Here is an 18,703-nt window from a genome sequence, read left to right on the forward strand (position 1 = left end):
AAGAGTTGCCGTATTCTAGCTGTAATAAGCAACGACAGCTAAGATGGCCCGATAGAATATATAATTTCTGGCCCTATACAATATATTCGCAAAAATTATAACTTGCTCCAATTAATTTGTATTGTACTGTGACTTTCAACCGATGTTTGCAGAGGCTTTCGATGTTTAATAAGAATTTATGTTGCTGATACAGAACAGTTCTGACATGATGGGCCAAGTGGCCTCCTTTCACAGAGCCTGTGCGCCCTTGCATTTAAGGCACAGAATAATACGAAAGAGATATCCAGCCACACTACCAACAGGCCTGCGAGTACATGAGTGCTAGCCAGAGACAAAGCAATGCTCAGCTGTGATGCCCACAATGGCCAACTTGTGCGATCCACAAAATGCCCAAGCTCATGTATACGTAGTGGATAGGATTAGAAAATGGAATCTATACTCTCAGGGGAGGGGGATAAATGTTAATTTGGTAAGGAGATCTTTCAGAGAATATTAGTTTAATTTTTTTTAAAAACTCCATAATTAGGTTTCATCACCAGCATAAGCAACAGTTTTACATGTACTTCACATAAATAGAAAGAGACATAGAACATGCATGAAAAAGGATGCCTCTAAAGCACGACCACCGGTCACTTTATTCACCTATACTCCCACTTTCAAGCACTCTCTTTACTGGGTTGATGAGAACTTAGTGACGGGTTAGACCCAAATAGCTTCAAAAAGTGCTGGCTGTCAAAGTGATCACAGGCCATCCTAGAGTTTGTACTTTTTAAATAATTCTCTCTCAAATTCCAGGAACCAGCTTCTTACAATGAAATTCCTTTCACATTTTGGATTGTCTTAGCCCATCTGCAGCATGCTAATCTTTTGAATTGCATCACTGACACATGCAGTCAGAACAAAATAGCTGCTGTCTCTTTAAAGGCAATTTTATAATTAGATTACAATTGGGTTTGGCACCATTAGACAACTGAAAGGGACAAGGAGAATCAAATTCTCCACTCCTGATTGCGATTAAGTGAGTTAACTTCAAAAACAAATGTTTAAAAAGGTGCAGTGTACAATGCCTGCCACACTGAACATTCAAGCTCAAAATGGAGGTAACTGCTTAGGTGAGGTTTGTACCAGAGGAATTTTTTTTCTCAAACACTAAAGCACTGGAAATACTCAGTAGGTCAGGCAGTTCATGTGGACAGAAACAGAGTTAACAGCACAGGTCAAAATGACCTTTGTACCGATGGCTTCTGATGAAAGGTAATCATGACCTGAAAACGTGTGGAGACACACAGAATTAATGATTCAGGTTGAGATGACACTTTGTCAGTATCCGGCTTCATCGGCAGTGCTAACTATTTCTCTCTCCACAGACTCTACCTGACCTGAACACTTCCAACGGTTGGGCTCTTATTTCAATTTTGCAACATTTGCAGTTTCTTACTTTGGAAGTCGGATATCCTTACTGAACACTTAGGATAAAGTCAGTATCTTCAAGTGAAAGTGAGGGCAGAAAAAGGGTGGAGATTTGTAACCCATTTTGAGGATTAAGTGAAATAGACTAAATCAACAACTAAAAGCAACAATTAACTAGAGTGAAACTGACTGCAGCATTTCAAATTTCCATATTAAATTGCATTTAAATGCTACAGTGAGCAACTACCCCAAATCACATCTTAAAACAAGATCCATCAGATGTCCTGTTTAGGTAGATAGCTCACACAAAACAGAAGAGGAATACATGATAAATTAATGACGATGATTTAAGGTAGTGAAAGAATATCCAACTCAAATTGTCAGAAATTATGGAATGTATAATTATCTTTAATACAGCCAGAATGCTATGGAACAGACCAAACCACCTCAAAATATATGAAGCATTTATCCTATACCCTATTTTTTTCTTATTTTAAAGGCAGGTTCCAAATGTCTCATTCTGCATGCAATTTAATTTGTCAAACTACCTGTCCTGGAACAAAACACATTTTATTCATACAATTTAATTAAAATACATGCAAAATAAAAATAAAATTGGCTTAACAGTAGCTCTATCAAAATGCTTAACGTATTAACTACTACTACTTAGCCATTTCAAGATAGTAACATTCCATGAACACACCAATGGCAAAGACAATTTCAGTAAAACAGGTTTCTTCTTATGCAATTCTGGTAGCAGGAAGAGAACCACAGCTTTTAGCTGTAACAGAGAGGGGAAATAAGAGCTTCCCCATCCAGCTTCAAGATCCAGCAACTGCTGCTAAACCTAAAAATCATAGTTCTATGAGAGCTTGACCACACCCATTCAGGCTGCTTCTATTGTTTCAGCTTTAAAAAAAAAACCCAAGGCCTCAAGTTGTTGACTTTATTGACTCTGGAGTAGACAGCAAGTCACCTTGGTCTCAAGCTTCTTTTCATTTAAAGAAGGACAAACACAATAGTCACAATGTGAAGCAAGACACAGGATGTTGCAAGAAATACACAAACCAATAATATAATATAGAATTGGTACTAAACAGAACTGAGTGAACATTTAATTTGTGTACCAGGAAGAGTCAAACAAAATCCAATTAAATACTTGTGGGAATTTTGAAGAAATCCCTGAGCAATGTAGTCCAACAACTTGTATTTTTAATGGCGCTTTTAAATATAGAAAAATGTCCCATGGCACTCACTAAGGCACAAGACAAATAGATGCCTGGCTAAAGGGTAGAAGATGTAGGACAGTCAACTCTGTTAAACAGAGGAAAGTTTTAAAAACAAGAATCTGAAACAGAAGAGAATGCAGTAGAGGATGGAGGCCTGTAACTTAGGGTTAAGGTGCAACTGCCATATACATTGAATGTAGTAGGGAAGGAGGATGGAAGGAAAAGACATTGACAATTTAAAGAATAAGTTGAAGGTAGTTAGAGATGGGGAGCAAATTATAAACAATTGAGTTACATATTGCACAGAGATTTCCAGCTTAAACCTTGGTTTGTCCTGAGTTAACCAATGGAGAAAGTGAGGACTGCAGATGCTGGAGATCAGGGTCTGTGGTACTCGAAAAGCACAGCAGTCAGGCAGCATCCGAGGAGCAGGAAAGTTGATGTTTTGGGGATAAGCCTTTCATCAGGATTGAATAAACCAATTTCAATCTAAGTGTGATCTTTGATTTCTCTTACCACCTAACCTTCCCCTCTGTTCCACTTGCTGCTCACCACTGAAATAACTCCACAAAGGCTGGTATTCCATCACTAAGTCACCCTTTATTTACAAGTGGAGTCCTTAACACTGATCAAGTTCCCTCAGAGCCAGCTTTGAGCGATTAGAATTTCTGATACTCCTGTTTTTAATCGGTCAGCCAGGGTTCCTTGATTGCACCACACTGATAGCCCCAATCAGGGAACTCCTGCAATGAGGTCCGTCTGGCTGACCTCGTTAAAATCACAACATCCCTCCCCCTCGGAGTCAGAAGACTTGGACTGGTTTTTTTGTAACTCCTCTTGGGGCATTCCAGAAGTGGGTCCTCCAACTCTGCCTCTGACACGAACACACAGTAGTAGCTTGCCTCGAGCTCCCATAGCGTCTCAGAAGAAATTCACTTTCTTCTTCAAGTCGCAAAGGCATCAAAGCAGCAACATCTGCTTCATCTAAAACCCACCATTTTCCCTATGTCTCCAGTACTGAGGAAGAGATTTACGTTGGACTTGAAACATTAACTCTTATCAACAGAGGGGAAAGGCAGGGAAGCAGGCATCCATTATTAAAGTTATATTATTAGATTAGATTAGATTAGACTTACAGTGTGGAAACAGGCCCTTCGGCCCAACAAGTCCACACCGACCCGCCGAAGCGAAACCCACCCATACCCCTACATTACCCCTTACCTAACACTACGGGCAATTTTAGCATGGCCAATTCACCTGACCCGCACATCTTTGGACTGTGGGAGGAAACCGGAGCACCCGGAGGAAACCCACGCAGACACGGGGAGAACATGCAAACTCCACACAGTCAGTCGCCTGAGTCGGGAATTGAACCCGGGTCTTCAGGCGCTGTGAGGCAGCAGTGCTAACCACTGTGCCACCGTGCCGCCCACATGTGGGCCTCCCAACAGAGAGGGCAGCATAACAAAATATTTGGGTACCACAATACATTACATTTTTTAATACTGTCCCAAGGATAAGTGTTATGTGGCCACTGGAATCCAAGCAAGAAGCCTTTAGAATTTCTGCATTAAAGGCAGGCAGATGTCCTTTTGGATCCATTCTACCAATTGCTCTCTCACCCACCATTAAGAACCCAATTTAAAATGGTTGTGTCTCACGACACAGCTGAAAGATGTACATGGTACATGTGGGAAGTTCTGTTCATGCACTTTGAGAGACATTCTAACAGCATAGCCATAGTGGCACCTAAATAAGCACAAACATTATGAACAAACAGGGTGGAATGATGCAACTGGCAATACTGGCATTTTAAACAGGTCCAGCATGTGTGTTTGGGGGTGTCATCAGATATTCATTCTGAAAATAAAAGTTGCACCTGCTAACTGTGTATGTCAAGTGCTTAAATGCTATAAAACCTTTGTGACTCATCATTAGATCACACCCTATATTCAGTTGCCGAGTTGGAATTTCCCAAACAACAGCTCATAAATAATCACCTTTCTGACCTGCAACCCCTAGCCTTCCAAAGAACAAGGGCAGCAAATGCTTGGGAACACCACTATCTCCAAGATCCCTGCTGAACCCAAACACCATCCTGCCTTGGAAACGTATTGGTGCTTCATAATTGTAGCTGGGTCAAATGCCTCAAACTTCCTCCCTAACAGCGCAGTGGGTTTATGCACACCCCAAGAAGATAGCTCATCAACACATTCGTTAGGATAATTAGGAATGAATAATAAATGCTGGAAAAATCAGTGATAACCTGTGAACACACCCATATGAAAATAAACATTTATATAACATCTTTAGTATCACAAAATACATCAAATTGCTTTACAAGAGCATCCCCAGACATTGGAAACAAAACCATGCAAGAAAGTAGGACAAGTGATCAAAAGATTGTTTCAAGATTTTAAGGATTGTTATTAAAAGAAAAAAATCTACAAAGATGTTTAGGGAGGGAATTCCAAAGCCTAGGGTTCAGCTAGCTGTAAGCATAGCTACCAACAAATGGAATGATTAACATTGGGAATACTCAACAGACTATGTTGATGAAGGTTATTGAAAGGGGGGGGGGGAAGCATGGTCATGAGAGACTTGGATACAAGAATGAGATGTTAAATTCTGCCAGGCCATGGGTCAATATAAGTCAGCATACACAGAGTGATACTTTGAATGGGATTTGGTCGTGTTTTGGTTACAATAAAGGAAAGACACAACATATAACCCACATTAACTACATCACAAAGACCAAACACTGACTTCAGTAATTTATCTGAACCACTGTGCACTGCCTCGGTATGGCAAATGTCCTGTACACAAGCGAACTGCATGCATATCTTGAATAAATGACTCAAACCGGATGTACAATAGCTGGTCTCTATAACTACACAGAATGCAGAAGCACTGGAAAAAATGCAAAATAATATTTACAAGCATAATGCGGTATTGATAGATTGGAACACGAAGTCTGACCAGGCTGGGACGACTTTCACACAAACAGCAAACGCTGAGAGGTGACCTAATAGAGGATTTGTAAAATTATTGAAGAAGTTGGTGTTGTGAAGATTGAGGGAGCTGGAGCTTTTCTCATTAGAGCGAAGGAGGATGAGAAGTGACTTGATAGAGATGTACAAGATGATGAGAGGCAAAGATAGAGAAGATAGCCAGAGACTTTTTCCCATTGCCAAGCTGGTTCAGTGTGCTGTGCTTGATGTGGGAGGTCAACAACTTTGGTGTGTCTGGCTCATAGAAGTGTGGAAAGTGTGTACACGTTCAGCTACTGACAGAGCACAATGCAGCACTGGTGAAAGAATTCGAGGACCTTAGGCTCATCTGAGAGAACGAGATCTTTCTGGACAAGACCTTCAGCGAGGTTATTACACCGATAATACCAGAAAAGAGCAGAAGAGAGCAGACGATGAGGAAGGCAGTGAGGAGACAGGTGCAAGAGACCCCAGGGGAAGTACCTGTCAGGAACAAGTTGAATCTTTTGGAAACAGTAGAGACAGATGACACTGCCAGTCCGTGAGGCGAACAGTTGTCAATCAAAAGTTGGCGTGAAGGCAGAGCGGAAGAGTCGGACATCACACAGAGCCGTGGTAATAGGGGACTCCATAGTCAGAGGAACTGACCGGGGTTTTTGTGGCAGCAGGCGGGACTTAAGGATGGTGTGTTGCCTTCCTGATGTCAGGGTTAAAGACATCACAGACAGAGTGCAGGAAATCCTTAAGGATGAAGGTGAAGAGCCAGAGATAGTGGTACATGTCGGCACAAATGATGCCGGGAAGAAGAGGAGGAACATACTACAGCGAGACTTTGGAGAACTAGGAAGGCGGCTGAAAAGCAGGACATCCAGGGTGGTTATCTCCGGTTTGCTTCCAGTTCCTCGGGCTGGTGAGGCCAGAAACAGGGAGATAATGAACTTGAACGTGTGGCTGGGGAACTGGTGCAGGAAGCAAAGATTTAAATTCTTGGATCACTGGGGTATGTTTTTGTGGTAAGCATAAGTTATACAAGAGAGACAGTTTGCATCTTAATAGTTTAGGGACCAGCATTCTGGCAGGTAGGTTTGCTACTGCAACATAGCTATGTTTAAACTAAGTGGGGGGGGGGGGGGGGGGGGGGGAGAGAGAGGAGGGGACAAACTGGATGTTTAAGAAGGGAATTGAAGGGAAAGTTAGAACAAGGGAATTCAAGAAAGACAACTGTATCAATGAGGCAGAAAACTCGAAAAGGGATCACGCTGTAAGGTTGAGTGAAATAGGAGTTGATGGGAAGGGTGAGAGCTGTAACAAATTAAAAATACGATATATGAATGCACAAAGCATTAGACATAAGATGGATGAGCTTGAGGCTCTTTTGGAAATTGGCAGATACGATACTGTGGGGATAACTGAGATGTGGCTTCAAGTGGACAGGGTCTGGGAAATGAATATTCAAGGCTACACGTGCTATTGTAAGGACAGACTGACAGGCAGAGAGGGTGGAGTGGCCTTGTTGGTAAGGGAGGATATTCAGTCCCTTGCGCGGGGGGACCTAGAGTCAGGGGATGTAGAGTCAGTGTGGATAGAGCTGCGAAATACTAAGGGTAAAAAGACCCTTTTCGGAGTCATCTACAGGCCCCCAAACATTAGTCTGGATATCGGATGTAAGTTAAATCAGGAGCTGAAATTGGCCTGTCGCAAAGATGTTACTACAGTTGTTATGGGGGATTTTAACATGCAGGTAGACTGGGAGAATCAGGATGGTATTGAACCTCAAGAAAGAGACTTTGTGGAGTGCCTCAGAGATGGATTCTTAGAACAGCTGGTGCTGATGCCTACCAGGGAGAAGACAATTCTGGATCTGGTATTGTGTGCAACGAACCAGAATTGATCAGGGACCTCGAAGTGAAGGAGCCATTGGGAAGTAGTGACCAGAATACAATAAGCTTCAATCTGCAATTTGAGAGGGAGAGGGTACAATCGGAAGTGACAATATTTCTGTTGAATAAAGGGTACTATGGAGCTATGAGGGAGGAGCTGGCCAAAGTTCAATGGTGCAATACCTTAGCAGGGATGACCGTGGAGGAACAATGGCGGATATTTCTGTATATAATGCAGAAGATGCAGGATTAGTTAATTCCAAAAAGGAAGAAAGATCCTAGGAGGAGGCATGGGTGGCTGTGGCTGATGAGGGAAATTAAGAAACATATAAAGTTAAAAGAGAAAAAGTATAACATAGCAAAGATAAGTGGGAAAATGGAGGACTGGGAAGCTTTTAAAGGACAACAGAGGATTAATAAGAAGGAAATACGCAGAGAAAAAATGAGATACAAAGGTAAGCTAGCCAATAATATAAAGGAGGATAGGAAAAGTTTTTTTAGGTATGTGAAAGGCAAAAAAATGGTTAAGACTAAAATTGGGCCCTTGAAGACAAAAACAGGGGAATATATTACGGGGAACAAAGATATGGCAGAAGAATTGAATTGGTACTTCAGATCTGTGTTCACTGGGGAAGACACAAGCAATCTCCCTGAGGTAACAGTGGCTGAAGGACCTGAACTTTAGGGAATTTATATTTGCCAGGAACTGGTGTTGGAGAGACTGTTAGGTCTACATCCCAGGGTACAGAAGGAGGTGGCTCGAGAAATCGTGGATGCGTTGGTGATTATTTTCCAGAGTTCGATACATTCAGGATCAGTTCCTGCGGATTGGAGGGTGGCTATTGTTATACCACTTTTTAAGAAAGGTGGGAGAGAGAAAGCAGGAAATTATAGACCAGTTAGTCTGACCTCAGTGGTGGGAAAGATGCTGGAGTCTATTATAAAGGATGAAATTACGACGCATCTGGATAGTAGTAACAGGATAGGTCAGAGTCAGCATGGATTTATGAAGGGGAAATCATGCTTGACTAATCTTCTGGAATTTTTTTTGAGGATGTAACTCTGAAGATGGACGAGGGAGATTCAGTAGATGTAGTGTACCTGGACTTTCAGAAAGCTTTTGAGAAACTCCCACGTAGGAGGTTAGTGAGCAAACCTAGGGCGCATGGTATTGGGGGCAAAGTACTAACTTGGATTGAAAGTTGGTTGGCTGATAGGAAACAAGGGGTAGTGATAAATAGCTCCATTTTGGAATGGCAGGCAGTGAACAGTGGGGTACCGCAGGGATCAGTACTGGGACCGCAGCTTTTTACAATATATATCAGTGATATAGAAGATGGTATTAGTAATAACATTAGCAAATTTGCTGATGATACTACGCTGGGTGGCAGGGTGAAATGTGATGAGAATGTTAGGAGATTACAGGGTAACCTGGACAAGTTAGGTGAGTGGTCAGATGCATGGCAGGTGCAGTTTAATGTGGATAAATGTATGGTTATCCACTTTGGTGGCAAGAACAGGAAGGCAGATTACTACCTAAATGGAATCAATTTAAGTAAAGGGGCAGTACAGAGAGATCTGGGTGTTCTCGTACAGCAGTCAATGAAGGTAAGCATGCAGGTACAGCAGGTAATGAAGGCGGCTAATAGCATGCTGGCCTTCATAACAAGAGGGATTGAGTATAGAAGCAAACAGGTTCTTCTGCAGCGGTACAGGGCCCTGGTGAGACCACACCTGGAGTACTGTGTACAGTTCTGGTCTCCAAATTTGAGGAAACACATTCTGGCTATTGAGGGAGTGCAGCGTAGATTCATAAGGTCAATTCCTGGAATGGCGGGATTACCTTACACTGAAGGACTGGAGTGACTGGGCTTGTATACCCTTGAGTTTAGAAGACTGAGGGGATCTGATTAAGACATATAAGATTATGAAAGGATTGGACACTCTGGAGGCAGGAAACATGTTTCCGCTGATGGGTGAGTGCTGAACCAGAGGACACAGCTTAAAAATATGGGGTAGACCATTTAGAACAGAGGTGAGGAGAAACCTCTTCATCCTGAGAGTGGTGGCTGTGTGGAATACTCTGCCCCAGAGGGCAGTGGAGGCCCAGTCTCTGGATTCATTTAAGAAAGAGTTGAATAGAGCTGTCAAGGATAGTGGAATCAAGGGTTATGGAGATAAGGCAGGAACAGGATACTGATTAAGGATGATCAGCCATGATCATATTGAATGGTGGTGCAGGCTCGAAGGGCAGAACGGCCTACTCCTGCACCTACTGTCTATTGCGGAAATAGCTATCAGGAGGTGGCATAATTTTCAAGTGATTGTATAAGAGTGGTGGATGCATGGAATGCACTGCTAGCATTGGTAGTAGAATCAGATACATCAAGGACATTTAAGCGATTCTTGGATCAGCACATGGAAGATAGTACAATGAAGGGTATTTAGGTTAGTCTGATCTTAGAGTAGGATAAAAAGACAGCACAACATGGATGGCTGAAGGGCCTGCACTGTGCTGTACTGTTCTATGTTCAATGTCCTAAGATGCTGCCAGCATGTCAGGGGATTCTAAATTAGGCTTAAATCCAACAGGTAACACAAGCAAAAGTGTTCTTTTTTCCAATTCATTCATGGGATATGGGTGTATTGGCTGGGCAAGCATTTATTGTCACTCTAACTGCCTAGTAGAAGACGCTGGTGAGCTGCTTTCTTAAACTGCATTGAAAAATCACACAACAGCAGGTTACAGTCCAAGAGGTTTATGTGGAAGCACTAGCTTTCAAAGTGCTGCTCCTTCATCAGGTAGCAGTGGAGCAGGATCATAACACACAGAATTTATAACAAAAGATTAGTGTCGTGCAACTGAAGTGATATATTGAACAAACCTAGATTGCTATTAAGTCTTTCATCTTTTAGAATGGGTTGCAGGTTTCAGTTCATTAACATGTAAATCCCAGAATTACTTTTAAGTCACATTCTTGAGATAACTTAAGATTTGATACAAATAGGTGACATCTCAGCACAAACAATGTATTAAAGGTGTGAGATTAGAGTGCATCTGTTTCCCCATGTTGATTGAGGTTTCCCCATGGTTCTATTTCCAAAGTAGGAATTTATAAAATGTTACATAGATTGACTGTCTGCAGATTGTGCTTTTTGAGCAAAATAGAATGTGTCTGAAAGGCAAATTCACTCCATAGACTTGCGAGCACGCAGGGGGAGGGGGAGGGAATGAGAGTGTGCGTACGAGTGGGAGTGGGCGTGAGGGAGCATGTGCTTGGTAAAGTGCTTGCATGAGTGTGACAAAGTATAGACCTGAGACAGGCTGTGTGAATGGGTGAGAGTGTGGGGACTATATGCACGTGTATGTCTGAGAGAGCACATATATCCTCCAAGAAGCACTTAGGGATATGCAACAACGCAGAATGGCCAAGCAGAGGCTGATAACCAAGTTCAGTAGCCATGAGGATGGCATCAACCAGGACTTTGGATTCTTGGCCACACTGCAGGTGACGCCATTATATTATACACCCACAAGCACATATATAGACACATGCTTACGTTCATGCAGACCCCCTCTCATACACATGCTCTCATAGACACACATACATACAACCCCCACACTCTCGCACACATCCTCTCACAGGCTTGCACTCCGCCACACATTTACTCTACCAAGCACACACACAAACACTCTCTCACTCCCACTCTCACATGCGTGGACACACATTGAAGTCTATGGGGTGAATTTGTATTTGCACAATTATATTTGCAGAAACATTCTATTTTGCTCAAAAAACACACAATCCGCAGGCAGTCAATCCATGTAACATTTTATACGTTCCTACTTTGTAAATAGAACTAGTCTGAATCAAGATTGGGAAATAGACAAACTCTAACCTCACACCTTTAATGCATTGTCTGAGCTGAGATGTAACTTTTTTTTAAAAAAATAAAACCCTACATTATCTCAAGGAAGTGACTTAAAAGAAGTTCTGGTATTTTTGTATGAATGAATTGAAACCTGCAACCCATTCTAAAAGATGAAATACTTGACAGCAATCTAGATTTGTTCAATAACTGTTTTAATTGCCTGACACTGATCTTTTGCTACAAATTCTGTCTCTTACGATCCTGTCCTGCTGGTTTGTGATGAAGGAGCAGTGGTCTGAAGGCTAGTGCTTCCAAATAAACCTGTTGGACTATAACCTGGTGCTGTGTGATATTGAACATTGTCCACACCAGCACCTCCACATCATTCTTAAACTGCTGTAATCTCAGGAACACGCAACAGTGTTGCTTGGAAGTGAGTTCAAAGCTTTTGACCCAGCAAAAGTGAAGGAATAGCAGCAAGACAGGAGGATGCGCAACTTGGAGGTGAACTTGCAGGTGTGCGCGCTAAGAGTGTTGAAACTTTTGCCTGACAAAGGGAGCAATGGACGGTAAAAAAAGGTCAGATATATTTAAGAGGAAAATTTAATAAATGTGAGGGAGAAAACAAGAAGAGATGTTGACTGGGTGATGAGGAAGGGTAGGAGAAGCTGGTATGGAGAATAAATGGCAGGTAGACCTGTAGGGCTTATAATTATTGCACTATACATACTATGTAACCAAAACCCCACAGAACAGAGAATCCACTGAACACAATGACCTGATCAGAACTCCAAACAACGCAAGAGGAATACACTACCTGACAAGTCTTTGCAACTTAAATACAAGAGTCAATCTTAATTCCATTGTAAAGTATATCTGCTAAGTCACTTCATTTTAAAAAAGAGTCAAATGTTAATACTTCACTACCTTCAGCAATTTATGGACCTCACCCAATTATTCTCATTAAAAAGTGACTTTCTGCACGGTGAATCAAATCATTGTTCAAGTTAGTATTTGCTGTAAATAAATTATTTCATTAGTTGGATAATCTAGTAGAGCAATGTTCTGTAACAAAGTGCTTTAAGACTGACCTTCTTTTAAAAAAAAAGGTATGAGTCCTGAGACAGCAAAGCTTGTGCCCAACTATTTAGATTTGTTGGCTGTGCTACTCTTTGAAATTGTAGTTCTCCGAAATAAATTTCCGTCTTTAATGAAAAGTCACCAACCTGAAAATCTAACTACTTGCTGAACATTGCCTATGTTTTCTGTTTTTGTTTTGCAGTGACTGCTCTTGAACTGTGAACATTAAGTCATCAATTTTGGGCTAGTTTTGCCTCAAGTAAATCAATGACAATGGCCTCAGCAAATCCCCACCTGAACTTATAATGCTATGAAGCATCTACAAGCTGCAGAAACCTTGAGGGAGTCTCTGAGTGTAACAAAATTTCCATAGTTCAGCAGCCAGGAGTGGCTGAATTCATGAACAGGGAAGCATCGCTAGACTCTAGGGGGAACAGTGTTATCAGGTTAAAAATAAACTGTAGCACATTCTAAATTCAAAGAAGCTGAAACAAGTATGCCTGCCAAAGTAACACATTTCATACAAATACACAGACTGCTATTTAAAGTAGGTGAAGGAAAGGGTGAAAGGGATTCCCTAGTGATTAGGGTAGTAAGTGAGCGACAGACAAGAGAATGTCTGCCTCCATCACCTGTGCAACGTCAAAAATCAAATGACGTCAGGTTATAGTGCAACAGGTTTATTTGAATTCAAGCTTTTGGAGCACTGTTCCTTCCTCAGTCAAACTCCAGCATCTCCACTTCATACCTGCGATGGGCCACCTTGGCTCTGCAGAATCACAATAAAGGATCACACTGGCTTCAAAGCAGAAGAGTAAGTCTTCAGCCCTCAAATCTGCCCTCTCTTGCCTCTGTGTTGCACTTTACATCCCTACAGCTCTTTATCCACTAATTACAGAGGTTTGCATTCATAAGCATCAGATTCAGTATGAGCTGTGAAGCCTCTGACAGTTGAATAGTTTGCAGTACTTACCTGGTCTATCTGACACGATATCACACAGAGACACGGATGGGGGAAATAGAGGAGCTGAGGTTGGGAAATATTAAAGAATCAGCACACAGGCAAAGTTATTGAACAGAATGGCAAGCTAATTGAGGATCATAGGAGATTAAGTATGCATTCTAAGGAATTCATTAAAGTACTAATAGGCCAAGGGCAGGGAAATGTTTTATAAGGTGAAAAACTTTCATGGAAAAAAACATTCCTTTTGGCAAGTGGCAAGTCACCAGAGATCTTAGATTCAAAATTTACTGGTGAAGAGATCTCAAAGAGAGAATAGGGAAGTTTTTTTCAGCTCAGAGTTGTCAAACTCTAGAATGCTGAAAGGTGGTGGAAGCATAATGGCTCAGTGGTTAACAGTGCTGCCTCACAGAGCCAGGGACCTGGGTTCGATTCCAACCTCTGGCGATTGCCTGTGTGGAGTTTGCACTCTCCCCTCATGTCTGCATGGGTTTTCTCCCACAATCAAAGGATGTGCAGCTTAGGAGAACTGTCGATACTAAATTGTCCAATAGTGTTCAGTGATGTGTAGGTTGGATGTATTAGTTAGGGGCAAATATAGGGTAAGGGAATGGGTCTGGGTGGATTACTCTTTGGAGGATCAGTGTGGACTTGTTGGGCTGAAGGGCCTGTTTCCACATTGCAGGGATTCTAGGATAGTCAGAACATGGCATGGGAACGAGAGCCAGCACAGGCCACTATTGGCCGAATTGAACCCTCTGTGCTGCAAGACTACGAAAGGTTAAATGAACAAGGCAACAGATTGGTAATTTATAAAAGCTTGTAAGAAGATTACACAGGATAAAACCAAAGCTGGGAAGACACACCAATTTGAGGAATGAGAAGAATAATCAAATAACGCTCTGGGGCCGTCTGATAAAGAAAGAACTTCCAAATTTAAAGTTTCATTCAAAGCAGAGCACCTTCGGGAATATAGTGCTTCCTTGGTCAACTATAACTGTGCTCAGCCCGAAACCTTTTGACCCAGAGATGAGTGGGCTGCCCTTTAAGCTACAGCCGCCAGCAATGTACAGCAGAGGTGCTGGACACACCTCTTGTGAGGACATCAGCATTTTTAGCACAAGTGGTCAATTCAGTAACAATATGTAACATACCAAACTAAGGTTTGGTTTATTTCAGTAATATGGCTCGCTCCACTCAAATGGTTGCTGCTCCCTGGCCTCTTCCTTGAAGGAGGTCACTGAAGTGGAGATTCTCTCGGGTTCAGTGGCTTAACTCTCTATGGAAAACAGCCCAGAAAATCATTTACGCAGAGGCTGAACTGCCAGGAACGGTTTAAAAGCTAATCCCCGTGACTGGCCTCCTGCCAATAATCATCCAACAACACCCCCTACTCCTTTATCAGAGGCTGTTTTAACATCTCATTTGGAAAACAAAGGCCCTATCTGGTGATTCGGATGTGTGCAAGGGATCATATGCCACTCTTCCAATGAGCAAGGGAGTTCTCCCAATGCCTCGGCCGAGAGTCATACCTCAGCTGACACCTAAAGATAATCAACCAGCTCACTATCACACAAAAGACCCGGATTGTTTGTTAAGCCTCTCATCTTTTAGAATGACCATGTTAGTTTCAGTTCAAACAATCTAGGTCTTTTTCAATATATCATTTCAGTTACATCACACTGTAAACTTGTGCTATAAGTTCCGTGTCTTAGAATCTTACACTCCACAACCACCTGATGAAGGAGCACCGCTCCGAAAGCTAGTGCTTCCAATAAGCCTGTTGGACTATAACCTGTGATTTTTAAACTTTGTACACCTCAGTCCAATACCGGCACCTCCAAATCTATAAAAGGAAGCTACATATTACAGTAGGAGGAAATGTTCAACGTTACACCACCCAGAAAAGCCATTACTATCACATCACTACGACAGCAAGTCAGAAATGAGGAATTTTGTGACAAAGAATTCACCTTGAGTTTACCCAATGCCTGCCCACCATCTACAAGGTACAGGTCAGGAGTGTGATGAAATATTCCACGCTCATCTGGATGAGTGCAGCTCCTACTTGAATCTTGACACCATTCAGGAAAAACATTGCATGGAGAGAAAAACGGTTCATGTCAAGTGTCTGGGAGAAAGAAAGGACTGCAGATGTTGCAGAACAGAGTCAAAAGTGTGGTGCTGGAAAAGCACAACCAGTCAGGCAGCAACCGAGGAGCAGGAGAGTTGACGTTTCAAGCATAAGCTCTGCATCAGGAATAGTCTGGAGTCTGATCTAACTCTTGGTCAGAACTGACAGAGGCTGGAAATTGTGTTTTTTTTATGTTGTAGACAGAGCAGGGAGTGAGAGTGAGGAGAACAGATGGTGAAGCTGCCCGGAATGTAACCTGTCAGGTAATAGGTTTAAGGTAAGAAAGGAAAGATTTAAGCGGGAGCTGAGGGGTAGCTTTTTCACCCAGAGGGTACTGTGTATGCAATGAACTGCCAGAGGAAGTGGTGGAGGCGAGTACAATTATAACAATTAAAAGTCATCTGGATGGGTACATGACTAGGGAGGGTTGAGATGTATGGGCCAAATGGGACTCGATCAGATTGGGATGTCTGATTGGTATGGACGAGTTGGACCGAAGGGTCTGTTTCAGTGCTGCATGACTCGAACTGTAACAGCTTGATTGGCTCCCTATCCACATGCTTCATTGGTACTACCTTCACCATGGACTATTCACCACACAGTACTGTATATAATATCTACATGGTACACTGCAAATCTCCTCCAACAATACCTTCCAAACATGCAACCTCTTTAAAGTCTGGTTGAAGATTTGTAGCTAGGGTGTCCGTTGTTGTGGTTCTGTTCGCCGAGCTGGAAGTTTTTGCTGCAAACGTTTCGTTCCCTGGCTAGGACGTTTGCAACAAAAACTTCCAGCTCAGCGAACAGAACCACAACAATGCAACCTCTACCACTTAGAAGGGCAAAGATAGCAGATGCAGGGGAACATCATCTACAAGTTTCTTTCCAACCCCCACACACCATCCTGATTTGTAACTATGCTGCCATTCCTTCACTAATGCAGAGTTACAATCTTGGAACCCCCTCCCTAACAGCACAGTAGGTCTCTCTATATTCCCAAGGACTACAATGGTCCAAGGTGAAGCTTACCACTGCTTTCCTGAGGGCTATCAGAGATGGTGCATGTGTAGGTTTCCTCCAGGTGCTCTGGTTTCCTCCTACAATCCAAAGATGTGCAGGTCAGGTGAACGGGCTATGCTAGATTGGCCATAGTGTTAGGTACATTAGTCAAGGTTAAATATAGGGTAGGGGAATGGGTCTGGGTGGGTTACTCTTCGGAGGGTCAGTGTGGACTTGTTGGGCCAAAGGGACTGTTTCTATACTGTAGAGAATCTAATCTAATCTAATCCTAGAAGAGTATAAATACTGGCCTAGCCAGTGACATCTATATCCACCAATGAGTTTTTTTAAAAATTGGAATTTAATTCTCCACAACGCAATATAGACACTTATTGCAGTCAACTTGGCTTTAGGCTGATCTCACAAGTAGTGAATGAGATGAATGATGAGTTGGTGAAACCTGATGAATTTTGCCACTTTCTGTTGTCGATCAATACTGGTCAAAAGGAGTTGTTTCATTTGTCTGAAAAATACTTTGTGAAGAAGGGACTGCACTTTCAGCAGGCTATGATTTTTGGGTAACCTTTGTGGCAAGATTTTCATGTGTCAAGTTGATCGTTGAAATGATTATTTACTGCAAATATTGCTCTCTTCTGAGAGTCAGGAAGTTGTGGTTATGTGGGAAGCAATTGAATTTTTGAAAAGGATAGATTGTAGGGGGAATGAATGATTCGGGAAGGCAAGGAACTGAACTGTTTTGAAAATCAAAGAATGGACAAGTCAGAGTTGGAGAGGAGCAAAAAGCCTTGGCTGCAATGCTGTAGCCATCTTGGGAAGAGGGGGATGATATTGAAGAGCATATCTAAAAGGATGGCACAAGAACATGATGATGAATATCCCAATGAGAGAAAAAATAAACTTTGTGCAATTATATTACATCCCTAAATAGAATCCTCGGCAAATCAAACACAGAGAAAAGGAGGTGGTCAGAACAATCTCTGGGCAAATATCTGTAAAACAACAGAAGGGAATTAACCCCTTGGGCAAACAGATGAGTGATGAATGCACAGTGCATCTCTGTGGAACTGCTAATAGGATTATTTATGTTTGTCTCCCTTTGATTTTTTTGGTTACTCCTCATTGCTCACTCTCACTATCTCATAACCTTCTCTCCCATTATCACTTCTCTTGACTGACTGTCACCTGTTCACCTTTTCAGCATCTACAGCAGTTTGCACTCCCAACACTCCCTTTCTCAGTGATTGCCTTTAATCAAGAAACGGTCAGTGGAGGTTTGCAAAAACAGCAGCGTAGAATTAAGTTTAGAATGACTGAACACCACACCAAACAGCTGTTGCAGATAAGTGAAAATAAAATCCAAACAATGGACAACAGTTGTATTCAGTGGCTGCTTTTAAAAAGACAAATCATGACCAAAAGGTGTTAGCTCACCACTAGTTTCTCAAGGAGAAAATGAGGACTACAGATGCTGGAGATCAGAGTCAAGAAGTGTAATACTGGAAGAGCACAGTAGACCAGGCAGTATCCAAGGAGCAGGAGTCTCTACATTTTGGGCATAAGCCCTTCATCAAGAACTTATGCAGAAAGCGTCAACTCTCCTGGTCCTCAGATGCTGCCTGACCTGCTGTGCTTTTCCAGTACCACACAACTTTTTCAAGGGCAGTTAGTGATACTGGTGCAGACCACTGATACTGCGGCCCATGAATATATAACAAAATTATCACATGCACAATTTTTTTCCTATACTGTATATCTCAATGACTAATTATTACCAATATGGTCACACATAAAATTCTTTAATACATCATTTTGATATTTATAATCACAGAATCATAAGAGATGTACAGCATGAAAACAGACTCTTCGGTCCAACTAGTCCACGCCGACCAGATATCCCAACCCAATCTAGTCCAGCACCTGGCCCATATCCCTCCAAACCCTTCCGATTCATATACCCATCCAGATGCCTTTTAAATGCTACAATTGTACTAGCCTCCACCATTTCCTCTGGCAGCTCATTTTATATACGTGCCACCCTTTGTGTGAAAACGCTTCCCCTTAGGTCTCTTTTATATCTTTCCCCTTTCACCCTAAACCAATGCTCTCTAGTTCTGGACTCCCCCATA

The 18,703-nt window shown here is 42.2% G+C and overlaps 1 protein-coding gene across 3 annotated transcripts in view; it reads right to left on the reverse strand.

The window, feature by feature from the left end:
- Positions 1-18,703, reverse strand: part of pak4 (p21 protein (Cdc42/Rac)-activated kinase 4) — a 136,165-nt gene that overhangs the window by 56,140 nt on the left and 61,322 nt on the right. The window contains exon 1 of one of the 3 annotated variants that reach the window (XM_060855977.1): positions 16,587-16,605. The exons of the other annotated variants lie outside the window; for them this stretch is intronic. The gene's annotated coding sequence lies outside the window, so the exon portion shown is untranslated. Of the gene's footprint in view, positions 1-16,586; positions 16,606-18,703 lie in introns of those variants that run through there. 3 annotated transcript variants of the gene reach the window in all.

This window comes from Hemiscyllium ocellatum, chromosome 47, assembly GCF_020745735.1.
Source record: "Hemiscyllium ocellatum isolate sHemOce1 chromosome 47, sHemOce1.pat.X.cur, whole genome shotgun sequence".
Lineage (NCBI taxonomy): Eukaryota > Metazoa > Chordata > Chondrichthyes > Orectolobiformes > Hemiscylliidae > Hemiscyllium > Hemiscyllium ocellatum.